Genomic DNA, 14,827 nt, shown 5'->3' with positions numbered 1-14,827 from the left:
TTTTCTATTTGATGGAGAAAAACGGAGCAATCAGGAAGGAATTTCTACCAGCTCAATACTCTACCTGCCCCATGTTCCTTCTCTCCTGTTACTATGGCTGACATGTTCTAAGAGAAATCTTCTCATATGTATCATGTTATATTCTTTCTCATCCACTCAGGGACACAGCTTCAGCATTTCTAATGGTAATTTCTCCATTCTTTAAAAAATAAAATCAAAATACAAACTTGATAACACTATCTCTTTGAAAATACCTTGTTTCCCTGCTCTTTTACAACAAACATTTCAATGTTTAATTCCCTATTTCTTGCTTTCCTCCCTTCTTCCATTTTCTCTTCAACTCACTGCTTTCAGCCTGTCATCCCTACCACTTTACTCAATATTACCCTTATCAAAGTCAATGACAAAGGTGAATTCTCGGTTCTCCTCTGACTTCGCCTATTTTCTTTTTTTATCTGTCAACATCCAAAAGTCTCTTTTAATAACAAAAAAGGAGCTGGAGTAAGTTGTTTCTTTTTTTCACCTTTGACCTAGAAATAAATCTTTTTATTTTTTTTATTTTTATTTATTTTTTTTAAAGATTTTATTTATTTATTTTTAGAGAGGGAAGGGAAGGTGATAGAGAGAGCGAGAGAAACATAGAGTGAGAGAAACATCAATGTGCGGTTGCTGGGGGTTATGGCCTGCAACCCAGGCATGTACCCTGGCTGGGAATCGAACCTGCGGCACTTTGGTTCACAGCCCGCGCTCAATCCACTGAGCTACGCCAGCCAGGGTATAAATCTTTTTATTATATAGCTCATGTTTTTGCTATAGGAATTGACATTTCTTGTTTTAATATTATTTTTTTACTTTTATTTTTTATTGTTGTTCAAGTACAGTTGTCTTGTCTTTTCTCCCCTCCACTCCCCTCAACACCAGTCATCCCCACCTCCCTCCCCTTCTTCCACCCGCCTTGGTTTTGCCCATGTGTCCTTTATTGATGTACCTGAAAACCCTTCACCCTTTTTCCCCCATTATCCCTTCCCACATCCCCTCTGGTTAATGTCAAATTATTCTTAATTTCAATGTCTCTGGTTCTATTTTGCTTGTTTGTTTGCTTGTTCATTAGGTTCCATTTAAAGGTGAGATCATATGGTATTTGTCTTTCACTACCTGGCTTATTTCACTTAGCATAAATGCTCTCCACTTCCATCCATGCTGTCACAAAGGGTAGGAGCTCCTTCTTTCTTTCTGCTGCATAGTATTCCATCATGTAAATGTGCCATGGTTTTTTGATCCATTCATTTACTGATGGGCACTTAGGTTGCTTCTAATACTTGGCTATTGTAAATTGTGCTGCTATAAACTTTGGGGTACATAGGTTTTTCAATTGGTGTTTCACAATTCTTAGGGTATAATCCCAGCAGTGGAATTTCCAGGTCAAAAGGCAGATCCATTTTTAGTTTTCTGAGGAAATTCCATACTGTTTTCCACAGTGGCTGCACCAGTCTGCATTCCCACCAATAGTGCACTTGGGTACCCTCTACTCCACATCCTCTCCAACACTTGTTTGTTGCTTTGTTTATGATGGCCATTCTCACCGGTGTGAAGTGGTATCTCATTCTGGTTTTAATTTCATCTCTCTGATGGCTAGCAATGCTCAGCATTTTTTCATGTGTCTTGGGCCTCTGTATGTCCTCCTTGGAGAAATGTCTGTTCAAGTCCTTTGCTCATTTTTTAATTGTTTTTTTTTGTCTTTCTAGAGTGGATTCATGTGAGTTCTTTATATATTTTTGGAGATCAAACACTTCTCTGAGGTATCATTGGCAAGCAAATTGACATTTCTATCAATGTTTGATAGTTTACATAGAATAACATTGTGTGTTATTTTCAGGTATACAACATAGTGGTGACGCAGTCATATACTTTATTATTTCCCCTGATATTTCCAGTGCCCATCTGGCACCATACAGTTATTACAATATTATTGACTATATTTTCTGTTAGTTTTTGCAGCTGTGGCTGGCCAGTTGGCCTCTGACATAGTGGAACTTCCAGCCCAGGAAGTATACACAGGACTTGGTGTGGCTGTGAGGGGCTTCCTGCGCCTTACCAAAATACGTGTACACCACTTGTCCTTTGCAGGATCAGAGAGTAAGAACAAGCCACAGCCCATGGGGAAGTCCAGTGCTACCTGGCTGAAGGTGAGGATCTTGTTCTCAGCCTTCAGGATGTGGCTTCAGGCAGGTTGCTCACACTGAAGTGCACACACCTTCAGTTTGGGCTTCTCCTGGACAGGCATATCACCAGTTATAGTCCCTACAACCACTGAGGTTTTGCCCTTATGTCTAGAAAGCTTCATCTTCCTGATCACCTGGGAAAGGGACAGAGGTGGCCTGTTGGTGCAATTCATGAACAACCTTTTTGACACCACTTGCTTAAAAGTAGAGTTGGTTCTTATGGCCAGAAACCTGTGCAGCTCCACCAACATATTGAGGAAGATGTCCTTGCACTTGGAGTCCTTGCACGGAACCCTTCTGTCTTTGTTGTGGCCAATGTCCACTCCCATGATGGTGCCTCCTATTCCCTCAGGTCCCGAAAGAGTGACTTGGCCTATCTTGACATGCTCTTTGCTTCCAGATCATTCTCCTAGTTTCCTCTTATTTTACTACCTATTTCTTCCCCATATCCTTTTTGCTTAACTTCTTAATTCTCTTTTCTTTTCAACTTGGAGGGCCTTATGGATAAGTACTGGTCCCTCTTTCGTTCTACGTTCATTCACTTCCTAGGAAATCTCATTCAGTTCCACTGACTTATCTCCTACTTCCATGTTGACAATTCCCAGAAATATACCCCTAATTCAGACTTCTCTTCTGAACTTCATACAAAACGCTGTAGTTACCAGTCAGTGTTTCCATTTAGAAGCCTCATAGTTTCCTTAACACTTGCCCTTCCACCATCTCCTCCTGTCTTTATTAAACAAAAACCTGTTGTCACTTCTGCAGTCCATTGATCAGAAACTGCTAGTGCCTCTATTTTCAGATACATTCAGAAACTCAACATTTCACACTATCTCTACCATAAACACCCTTGTTCACACTACTTTTATTATCTATTTGTATTATAGCAACAGCTTCCAATTTATCTTCCTGCTCCTCTTTTCTCCCCTATTGCCTATTCACAATACAGTTCAGAGTGTTCTTTAAAAATAAGTTAGATTGTGTTATGTCTCTGTCCCAAACCCCCAATGGTTCCCATCTCACTTACAATAAAAGCAAAGGTTCTTACAATGACCTAGAGAGTCCTACATAATCTTTTTATTTTTATTTTTTTTACTTTTCTGACCTCATCACCTGCTATTCTCCTTCTCATTCAGTTCATGCCCTGCTTCTTATCAAACACACTAGACAAATTCCCTACTGAGTGCCTTTGTAGTTCCTTTTCCCTCTGTCTGGAATATTCTCCCACTACATAGACATATAAATGCTTGTTTTCTGATGTAGTCTAGCATTTGTCAAATTCTACCTTCTGACTGACTACTACCTTGGCAGCCCTATTCAACACTGTAAACCTGCCCTTACCCTGGTGCTTCCTAGCCTTCTTCAGTGCTTTGTTTTTCTACAAAGCACCCATCACTATAATAAATTTTAGATTCTTTATTTTCATATTTCTTTATTGACTATAATCTGTAAAAATAACCTTTTATAATATCAGGATTTTATTTTATTCTGTGCTCAGCATCTGAATATACTTAGAAATAAGAGGTTTTACATAAATACTTTTTGAATGAATGGAGGAATGATCCATTTCTATCAGACCCAAGACAAATTTTTTTGAACTACATTAAAGGACAAACAAGATAGGTGATTTAGAAAAACAACCTAAAGAAAAATATAAACCCATTTGCTGAAAAATATTGCAATAAAGTGATCTTGTTATTACAAATAGTTCTATTTATTAAAATCAATCATTTAAAACTCAAAGAAATAATTTTCTCAATCAATACAAATAGACTACTTTTATCATTGAGGTTAGATATTTTGCTGAGGACTTCATATTTATTTTTGAGTCATTATGTAATGATAGTTGCACATGAGTTTGTATAATGACTTATAAAATAAAATATAAGTATTTCAAAATAATCGACTTTAATTTTCTATTTGTCATTGGCATGAAAACAAAAATTGTATAAACATTGATGAAAATCTACTACCTGTGCAGTAAATATTCCTATCAACATCTGACTGCAAAACAATAACCAAAAATTAGACATTAAAAATGTTGTTTCTTAGTGATGTAGATATAAGATCTTAAGGAAAAATAAAATAGTGCCTTGGTAAAAATCTTTTTTGTAACTCTGTAGGCATGTATCTCCTATCAGAAAGTCATGAAGCAAATTATGCAATATCAATCTATTTAACTGGGTGTAACTCATGATTTCCTAAAGTTATTTGAACATCAAACCCTTTATTTTATAAAACACAAACTGATATACAAAGAAATCAAAATTCCATAAACCACACTTGCATGACTATGTTTTTTTGTTTGTATATTGATCATTTTGCAATCACTCTTATTTTCTTAAGCTGGGCGTGGCTTTCAAGAAATACCTGACGAGGAAAATTATTTTAGTTGTAAATGTATAATCAATATAATGTTCAAGGAATTATGATCTTTGTAATTATCAGCATTTTATCATAAAGACTGTAAATTTTTCAATGTCTCATTATTTAACTACATATATGTTTCTGTAACTTCTAAAAACCAACAAAGATTACTATATCATTTGTGAATGGATGCACACCAAATTAAATTCATGGTCACATATACACACACACAAAGAATTCAAACTTACCTTGTCTCTTAGTTAGCAAAATAAGTCACTGTATGAGGTATTAATAATTTGTTTTCTAGGTTTCTATTTTTATAAACAAATAATATATGTTTGTATATGTATACATATATATAATTATAAAGACTGACAGATTTTTTTAAATACTAAGTAAGATTCAGATATTTGAAAAAAGAGCTACTACTAAGTTGTTACATACAAAATCAGAAATAAAAGAAACTCAAATCATGGCTATCAAACTGTGTCTGCATAGAAAAAACAAGTGCTTCAGTTTATGTACATTTAAGTGAATATTATGAGTATTGCTGAGCCTGAAACAATGCTGGGGTTATAGGTATCAACCTCTGTGCAATTTAAAATCCATGTATAACTTCTGACTCCCCCAACACTTAATTGTAGTTGGCCCTTAGTATGTATTTTTAATCTGTGGGTTCAACCAACTGAAGATAGAAAACAGTACAGCCATCCTTGAAAAATCAGGTGTTAGGAGTACTGACATCCACAAAGTTGATAATCTACATATAAGGGATTTTTTTTTGTATATAACATGTAACTCCCTCAAATCTTAACTACAGTCAGCCCTTCACATCTACGAATTTAATCAATCACAAATCAAAAGCAGTACTTTTAATTCATAGCTGGGAATCCATGGTTGGTAATCCATGGTTGGGAAACCACAGTTGGGAATGCAAAAAATAGTTTTTGATTCACAGTTTGTTGAATCTGCAGATGCAAAACTAGCAGATACAATGGACCAAATGTATTTATTGAAAAAAAATATTGAGTATAAGTTACCCCATGTGGTTTAAACAGGTGTCGTTCAAAAGTCAGCTATTGTACCCCTTTAGGACAAAGACTTTACTGCTCTGTCGAACATACTCAGAGTAGTTTCACCTTTGAGCATAACTGAGTAGTATAAGTTAGGGGATTATCAAATAATGGAAGTGATTTGCTTATGCAGCTCTTAAGTGTCACATGCCCACCTCCCTGCAGTGAGCATGGAATGCTGTGGATGTTTCGTTGAAACACGAGAAAGACATACACAGAGACAACCAGGTCCTGTGGGGGAATAGGGACAGAATGGCCACCCTTTCTCTAGTGGGGAGAGTGCCCTGTGTCCATACCCAAGCAGATTTTTATTGAGAAAACAGACTTAGTTTGTGGATTCACAGTCTGGCAGAAAAGATCAAAAGATGTAGGTAATTTACAAAGGTGGGGACAGAACTCCTGCTGAGATTCTGGGCAAGGTTTGTGGTCTCGAATATATAAAAGGGCTACATTTTCCAAAGGTTTCCTGCCTGTGCTTTTAAATTCCAAGTTAATAACATTCTCCAGCAAACAGATCTCACAGGATCTTGCATATTCTATGTCCCAGGCCTGATTATCCCAGGGGCCCTACATTTCTGGTCTGGACTGCACCACCCCTGCAGGCCTGAGAAGGGCAGAAGACAGAGGCAGCCAGGAGACTGAGATTTCTCACATCTAAGAACAAAGACTCAGGCTTTGACAAAGCCAAGGGGCACAAGGGTTGATGTTGATCACCCCTTCATTTCCACAGCCCGGTGAATTTCTTCCCTCAGGCCATCCCATGTGATCGCGTCTGTCTTTGATTCATTCTCTTTCTTAGAGAATTGTTACCCACCATTGACTGCCGATCTTAGAGAATTGTTACCCACCATTGACTGCCGATCATGCAAAAGGGAAGCCCGGCATTAGAACAAGCAGCTTTCATGCCAGGGAAATAAAATTTGTCTCCTCAGTGGCTCCTGGTCCGGAGGTCTTTCACTCAGCCTAAGTCACGGGGGGTTACAACTTCCTGAGACCAGGCAGGGAGGTCCCCAATACTTAATTCATTTTTAAGGTAATTCAAAAAATATCAAAAAATGTTCTGAATAATAATATTTAACCCTGTTTACTATTTTCGGAGTGAATAAAAATAGTCAAACTCTTATGTTCCTCAATCAAAAATCTTATGAGTTTAGAATCATACTTCTTACACACATGTACAACATCTACCTACATTCACAAGCATTTCTCTTTTTATAATCTAAGGCTGATTTTATAAGTCCTCAGGGACTTCAAATAATTCCCTATTATCTTTTAGATAACACAAAAATGTTCTAATGTGACAACAGCAGCATTTCAAACAGGATCATCTGTGAGCTAAGTTACAGAGAATTCACAGGTTCTCTATCATATTTAAGAATCATCAAGGAGTATGTATAAAGGACCCATGGACAAAGACAACTGTGGGGGAGGGTAGGATGGAATGTGTTGGGAACAAGGAAATTAAGAACTAAGTTTAACCTTAATAGGCGAGAACTACATTGTAGCTAAAATAAGAAATGATAAAAGAGACAGAGTACAGTAAGCAGAGCTCCCTGTATCTAGCAGACGCTCTCCCCCAGGGAAGGCTAGATAAGCAGTGCTTTGTAGTTTTTTTTAGTAAGAAGATAGAAGGCTAGCTGGCTGGAGCCAGATTACTAGGTTAATGAACAAACAGCTTCCCCGCCTTATGAAAGAATGCTTGGTTTGAAATTCCCGCATGCGGTCTTTGTAAGCGAATTACTAACTGCCACGTCTGCTTCTGTATAACGCTTGCTTACCTGCCCATATATAAGGACGTAGTTGTAAGCGCTGGGCGCGGCTCTCAGTTGTGGCTCCTAATAGCCGTGTGCCTCTGGCACATTTGGAGAGTTCGCCCCTGCGCAGGTTAAACTTGGCCAATAAAGTAACATCTTTGGTACCCTGAAAGTCTCCAATATTCATCCTTGAGTTTGCTGGATGCAACAGAATGCAGGAGGTGGGTGTGGGTAGGGCAGAGGAAAGTAATGGGGGAATGATGAGGACAACTGTAATTGAACACCAATAAAAAAAGAAAAACAAACAAAAGAATATTCTGTTTTCACTTTGATAGCTTTTAAAATAGTCAGTATATCTGGACTATCTGAATGACTGCCCTCTAACTAAGAACTACCAAAAGAATTCATTATTTGAATTTGTTTTCAAAATCACATTGACACCACATTGAACTATTTTAATTTGCAGATTAAATAAAAGACTAATGGTGACTCAATATAGAAAAATCCATTTATCAAAAGAAAACAAAACACTAATTCAAAAAGATATATGCAAGTCCATGTTCATTACAGCATTATTTATGATAGCTAAGATATGGAAAGAATCTAAGTGGCCATCAATAAATAAGTAAAGAAAATGTGATATTATATATACACAGTGGAATATTTTATTCAGCCATTAAAATAAATAAAATCTTGCCAGTCACAACAATGTGCATGGATCTAGGGGCATTATGCTAAGTGAAATAGTGAGTCAGACAGAGAAACACAAGTACTATCATATGATTTCCTTTATATGTAGGAATCAAAAAAGAAAAGTCTATTCTTGACTTTAGGAACAAATAATATTTCTATGTGGTATACTGCCACAGGTTTTGTATAGTTTTAGTTAGTATGTGACATATTGAACTCAAAAGAACATGCTCAGACAAGCCAAGTTTTAATTCATGTTTCAAACATCAAGTTTAAGCAAATATTATTCATAATATAAAATTTATGTTGATTATTAGCATTTGTGCTTTTATGAGAATACATCTGTGTGGATCTTAAGATATATATGAGCTATAAGCTTGAGAAATGTATCACTAGATTCATGCTTGCACATATTTAACATTATGATGAATGTAAAATTAAACAAATGTAAAAGTTGTCCACAGTGAGAGGCTCCTGAGAATATATTTTCTTTTAAAATGGACCTCCACATTACTCAAGAAACCATGTCATGCACTGTATTATAACCTGCCACTGGAGCTTCGCTGTGCAGTGAGGTAATCAATAATACCAGGGGCCTGATGGACAAGAGCACAGGCAATCTACATGGAGATCTGCTGCAAGTATAATTAACATTCCAAATTTTAATGACTCAAGTTTTTAAAAAAGCAAACTATTTCATTAATAATTTTCTGCAAATTCCATGTTAATAGGATAACATCTCAGAAATATCAGGCAAATAAAATATATTAGTAAAATTAACTTTACCATTTCTATTTACTTTTTAAATGTGGCTTCCAGATAAGAAATTCTCCAGTTCCCTATGACTAAGAATCCTCAGCTCTGACACAGACTGCCTGGAATTAGTGATAATACCACAAGGACTGCCCCCAACCCCACTTCAGTCACCAATAGCAAATTTCAGGTTGTCACCTGAGCTTCTGACCAACCAACTCCTCAGGTTTAAAAATCTGCTACAGTAGCTCTCACAGAACTCAGGAAAGCACTTTACTTACTATTTCTGATTTACTCCAAAGGATATCTTAAGGGAAACAAATAAACAGCCAGATGAAGAGACACCTAGGACAAGGTGTAGAGACTGGATAGGGATTCCACACCCAATCTGGGTGATCACCTTCCTGGTAATTCCCTATGTTTATCAACCCAGAAGTTCTCCAAACCCCTTTAGTTACGGTTTTTATGGGGACATCATTACCTAGGCAACAACGATTAAATCATTAACTATTAGTTATTAACTCAACCTCCAGAACCCCCCACCCCAAGTCTGAAGTTGGGGGTAATAGTTCTAACCTTCCAAATAACATTGCCTGATTCTCCTGGCAAAAAGCCCCTCCTACTGAGCAACTTTCCAAAGTCACTTCATTAACATAAAGTCAGGCATAGTAGAAAAGGGTTTGTCGTGAATAACAAAAGGTGACCATTTCACCTCTATTCCTCTGGAGCTGTTTCAGGAACTGCAGACAAAAACCAAATACTGTAACAAAAGACAGTTCTATTGTTTTTAGGAAATTTTTTAAAATTACAGTTAAGAATCACTTAGGGAATTACAAGGGTTTTAGGAACTCTGGCCAGGAGCTTGGAGAAAGACCAAATTATATACAGGGCCCAGCACAAATAATGCCCCTTTTTTATTATAAAATCTTTTATTAAACAATCATAAGCATGTAATTCTCTAACAGAACAATATCACATTCAAGCATACCATATGATATTTTAGGTGAAATGTTCAAATTAAAACTATAGGGATGGGAGTAAAAGACAGAAAACTATACTTGAACAATAATTAAAATTTAAAAAATCAAACAAAATAAACACCCCAAAACAAAACAAAAAAAAACATGATAAATTATCAAACCCATGTTACTACCCTACCAACCACACTCAAGCAGGTGTTACTTCTGCCAAAGTCTGTATATTTCTTATTATATTATAGTATCACAGTAGAGTAAGTTCCAAACCATTTGATGTTGAATTTTGAAGAAAGGTTAATGAATTAAAGAGTTTATTTTTTTTCTAAAAGACTGAAGACCACAAGAATATTTTATCTCAATTCCTTAGGACAAGTCTTTTTAAAAATAGTAAAAAATAAAAATAATAAGGAAAAAAATTATCTTCTGAAATAAAGATAGTACTGGAGCCCTGGCTAGTGTGGCTCAGTGGATTCAGTGCTGGCCTGCTCGTTCAATTCCCACTCAGGGCATGTGCCTGGGTTGCAGGCCAGGTCCCCCATAGGGGGTACATGAGAAGCATCCACACATATATGTTTCTTTCTCTCTCTTTCTCCCTCCCCTATCCTCTAAAAAATAACATAAAATAAATAAAATCTTTAAACAATTTTTTAAAAACATAGTACTTGAGTTAATGTTTGTTACGTCATATTCACAATACCTATTATTTCATCAACATTCTAATTCATTTGTCATGAATTTTGAGATTTATTATTCACACAAGATAAAACAAGGGCAGAAGTTTGATTTGAAGAGAATATTGAAAGCATCTCCACACAGCGATCTCTCTGGGTCAGTGCCCATAAAGAAGCTTCTGAGGGCTGCTTGCCCTACCTGCCTGGGGCTCAAAGTGTGAGAAGCAGGGCTGCCTCTCTCAGAGCAGGCTTCAGAGCAGGCTTCTTTCTCAGCCTTATAAAGATGTTAACAAACAGTAAAGGAAGCCAGTGACTAACTACTACTCTCTACTCCCTCTTTCAATTTATTCCTCACTTGTTCTTTCTTCTCCTTTACTTATTGCTTCTTATCCACGACTTTTTGTTGCGGAAAATAACTCACATGCTGGAGAGATGGCAGAGCCCGATCCTTTATTACACACGTGGGCTCAGAGGAGAAACCCTAAATTCTGAGCCCTGAACTTTGACTTTCCGGGGTTTAAATAGCCCCGAGCTTCCTGCCTTTGTGGCAAAGCAAGGTTACAGAAGCCCAAATGCGGAAGTTAGATCTAGCTGCCTTATTTGGCTAAAACAAAGAACAAAGCACAGGGCCTCAACATGGCAGTTGCCCGTTACATTTTCACTCTGCATTTTTCTTTTCTCTTATCACCTTTCCATCTTTCTTTTTCTTCTCTTCCTCTGTCCTTCGCAATTCTCTTTTCCTTTTTCTGTTTTTTTTTTCCCTCTTAGTCTCTTTGCTTCTTCCTACCCAAACTTCCTCCTTTTTTCCCATTTTTCTTTATTAATCTTTTTCCTTTTTTCATTTCTTCATTTTCCATTCTAATACAATGCTGGCCACCTCCTACATGGAGGTGTTCTGCCTTTTCAGCCTGCTGTGTTCCAGCAAATAATATGCCCCTTGCATGTTCTCTGTATTCACTTTGTTTTTAAACTGCATTATCAATATCAGCTGATTGGCTTTAAATCATATCACTCTACTCTGAGATACTAGTTAGGAGGTGGAAAGACACTAAACTGTTATGAGCTACTTTATGATTTATTACTGAGCCCAGCTTAAGAGAAATGTAATGCCAGTGTCAGTGTGAAAACATTAATAGTAATATCTGCATTTTACTGAGAATTCAAGGACATTTGGGAGTTATGGTTTCTCTGCAGTGCTTATCTGTTAGTTTTACTTTGACATCTCAATTTCTGATAATAAGGTGCACACTTGAAACACATTCTTTTTGATTAATATTCTCTCCTGTACTGTAACCTATATTGCAGAATGGGTAGCTACACATTTTCTTAGTTTATTCAGAATATGACCCATCAGAACAGAGCTATTATGATTATAGAAACATAAAACAACTTAAGATATACACTGATATGAAATAAAACATTCCTCAAAAATCTTGTGGAAAATTGCCCTGGCTGGTGCGACTTAGTTTTTTTAGGGCATTGTCCTGTAGCCAAAGGGTTGCAGGTTTGATTCCTGGTCAGGGAGTGTATGGTCCCTGGATCAGATACTCAGGAGGCAACCAATTGATGTTCCTTTCTCACATTGATGGTTCTCTCTCTCCCTTCCTCTGTTTGTTAAAACAATGATAAAAAAATGTCCTTGGAGCCCTAGCTGGCGTAGCTCAGTGGATTGAGTGCTGGCTGCAAACCAAAGCATCACAGGCTCGATTCTCAGTCAGGGCACATGCCTGGGTTGCAGGCCACGGCCCACAGCAACCGCACATTGATGTTTCTCTCTCTCTCTCTTTCTCCCTCCCTTCCCTCTCTAAAAGAATAAATAAATAAATAAAATCTTTAAAAAAATTGGGTGAGGATAAAAAATTTTTGTGGAGAATTTAAAATTCAATAGAATGCAAATGCAAAATTTTGCATTCTATTAGTAAAACCAAAAATCTTCCAATGTTTACTTGAGAAAAAGACCCCAAAAGGAATTTACTTAAAATAAATAAAATTTATTTTTACTCAATTTCAGGTTTTAAATTTGGGTAATATATTATTGGCATATGTTTTGTTGTATTCTTGTATGTTTGTTTGATTAATTATAGCTTTGCAACTTCCTTATTTAAACTAATTGATATAGATACTCCCAAACTTTCATTTTAAAAACAGGGCTTTGAAACAAGAACAAGGCAAAAAAGTAGTTGACAAAGTATTTTACTTATTTCAGGGTCATTTCAGTTCAAGCTTTGGGCAGAGATTCAGGACAGTTCTTATTTTATCCAAACCAGTGCTTCCCTAATTGTGATGCTAGCAACCAGCTGTGTTGATTCACTTGCATCTAATACATGCCTTTATTGTGCTGTAGAAGAAAAGAACTCCATCTTATTCTGTGCTCAGACAAGGGTGTTTTCTACTAAAAACAACACAATCTGATTTTTGCCACGTTCCAATCATACTTGTGAATGATTGCACACACATGAAAAAAGCCATCTTTTAAGTTAGTCTATGACTAATTTAAAATAAGTGTTTTACCTTTTTAGAATATGAAAATTAAATTATTCAATTCAAGATTTATTATATAATAATTTATAGAGTCAACAGCCTCTGTATTGTCATTGGTTAATGAAATATACTGAAAATGCCCCAAAGCACATTAGATGCTGATATAAAGTTGTCTGTCCTGTTGTTTTTGTTCATGTACATTCAGGAAAAGTTAATGTGAATCTGGGTATTGGAAAAGCCCCTACATGTCATGTTTATTCACATTTGTAAATACACACAACATTTAGCACTAGTTCAGTATCAGTCAATTTGTTCCCACATTATTGTAAATGGAAGTCACTTTCAAATTCACTTCCAAAATAAATAAAGCTGATTTTGAATGCTTTAAAAATATAAGATAAAGTAGAGTGAGTCTAATAACTGAAAATAACCAAAATATTTTAGTCACTATGTTATTTTATGTTAACAATTTTGAAAATATACTTGTCCATGGATATATTACCTGCTCAATGATGTGCTCCATATAAATATCATATGCAATCCTAGTGCTAACCAAATTTTAATTAAATATAATAAAATTATATTGTATTATTCAGGCATTTCAAGATTGAAAATAAGATAAAATGTTCTTAAAAATAAATGTAAATATCTTTACACATAGAGGATTTCCATGTTCTGATCTATATGATCTGGAAAACTTATTAAGTTAGAATGGATGATTTGTAGTAACTCAAATTCTTCTACATTGCATTTGTAATGAAAATTATTTTACTTATCTCAATATGTAGGACTGCATTGAACAAAATACTTCAGTATTCCTCTAAAATTATGTTGTTTGAATACATTTAAGAAACATCAGAGAGCTTACATTTAATTTCCATTTTATTTTATAATGAATGCATGTCTGATTGCTAAGTAAATGATACATATTGCAATGATACATAGTGCAGCATTTTGGCATCAAAATAACATTGTTTTTACATGATGTGGTTAGAACTCAAAGGGGAGATAACATTAAAATAATAAAGAGTAAAACAATGAATCATGTTACTGAACAGTCCCAACTCATGCTCCAATAAAATTATTAATTTCAAATTATGAACTTATTAAATAAATCATTACTAAGAAAATAGTTTTATCAGTGCATATACATAATTCCAATTCTCTTTCTCTCCGTTTTGTTTAAGTGTGTGTCCTAGTATTTGTGGTCAGTAAAGGGCAATTCCAGTAGGTGGAGTAATAGTAAAGCAAATACTCTACATGATTCTATAACTTTGTGCTTCTATTGTCATATTGGCAGAAAGTGGCGTAAATCAGATAAGGTTAATATAGGAGAGAAGTAAAGAGCATAAACATAGATAAATGCATTGCTTTACAGAGTAAATGCATTGCTATAGAACAAAAGCATACTTCCTTTAGTCCTTAATTTTCTTTGTATTTTTCCTCTTCACTTTCAGTAGTTTCCTAAGAACTTGCATTTGATACAAAAGTCTGAGAGCCTAGTATATTATCAGCAGCACCAAACTGACAGAGCACTCCTGAGTAATACGGTGGCAGAAATCAGGAGGACAGACAGGAAAATTTACTGTTGGTATGCAGGTATTTTGAGATTTCAGACAGAGAATTTTCTAAAAAAGTCATGGCCTTGCCACCCTACTCTTATTTAGCCTGGTCAGGCATAACCTCCACTGTCCTGAGCAGAAGCATGACAGATAAATCTTTGCCAAGAGGGATAGTGGGGGACAGAGAGAGAGAGAGAAGAGAAGAGGAAATACTGATGGATACTAATATTCTCAAAGCATCTAATACTATTTTTCCTGAGAATCATATTAAACTTTC

The 14,827-nt window shown here is 35.9% G+C and overlaps 1 pseudogene; it reads right to left on the bottom strand.

The window, feature by feature from the left end:
- Window positions 1–1,985: 1,985 nt before the first annotated feature.
- LOC123827394 lies at window positions 1,986–2,551 on the bottom strand (annotated as a pseudogene).
- Window positions 2,552–14,827: the final 12,276 nt, after the last annotated feature.

This window comes from Phyllostomus hastatus, unplaced genomic scaffold, assembly GCF_019186645.2.
Source record: "Phyllostomus hastatus isolate PE091 unplaced genomic scaffold, TTU_PhHast_1.1 phas_contig_86, whole genome shotgun sequence".
NCBI lineage: Eukaryota > Metazoa > Chordata > Mammalia > Chiroptera > Phyllostomidae > Phyllostomus > Phyllostomus hastatus.
The sequence above is the reverse complement of the archived record's forward strand: the minus strand, read 5'-3'. Positions and strand labels throughout refer to the sequence as shown.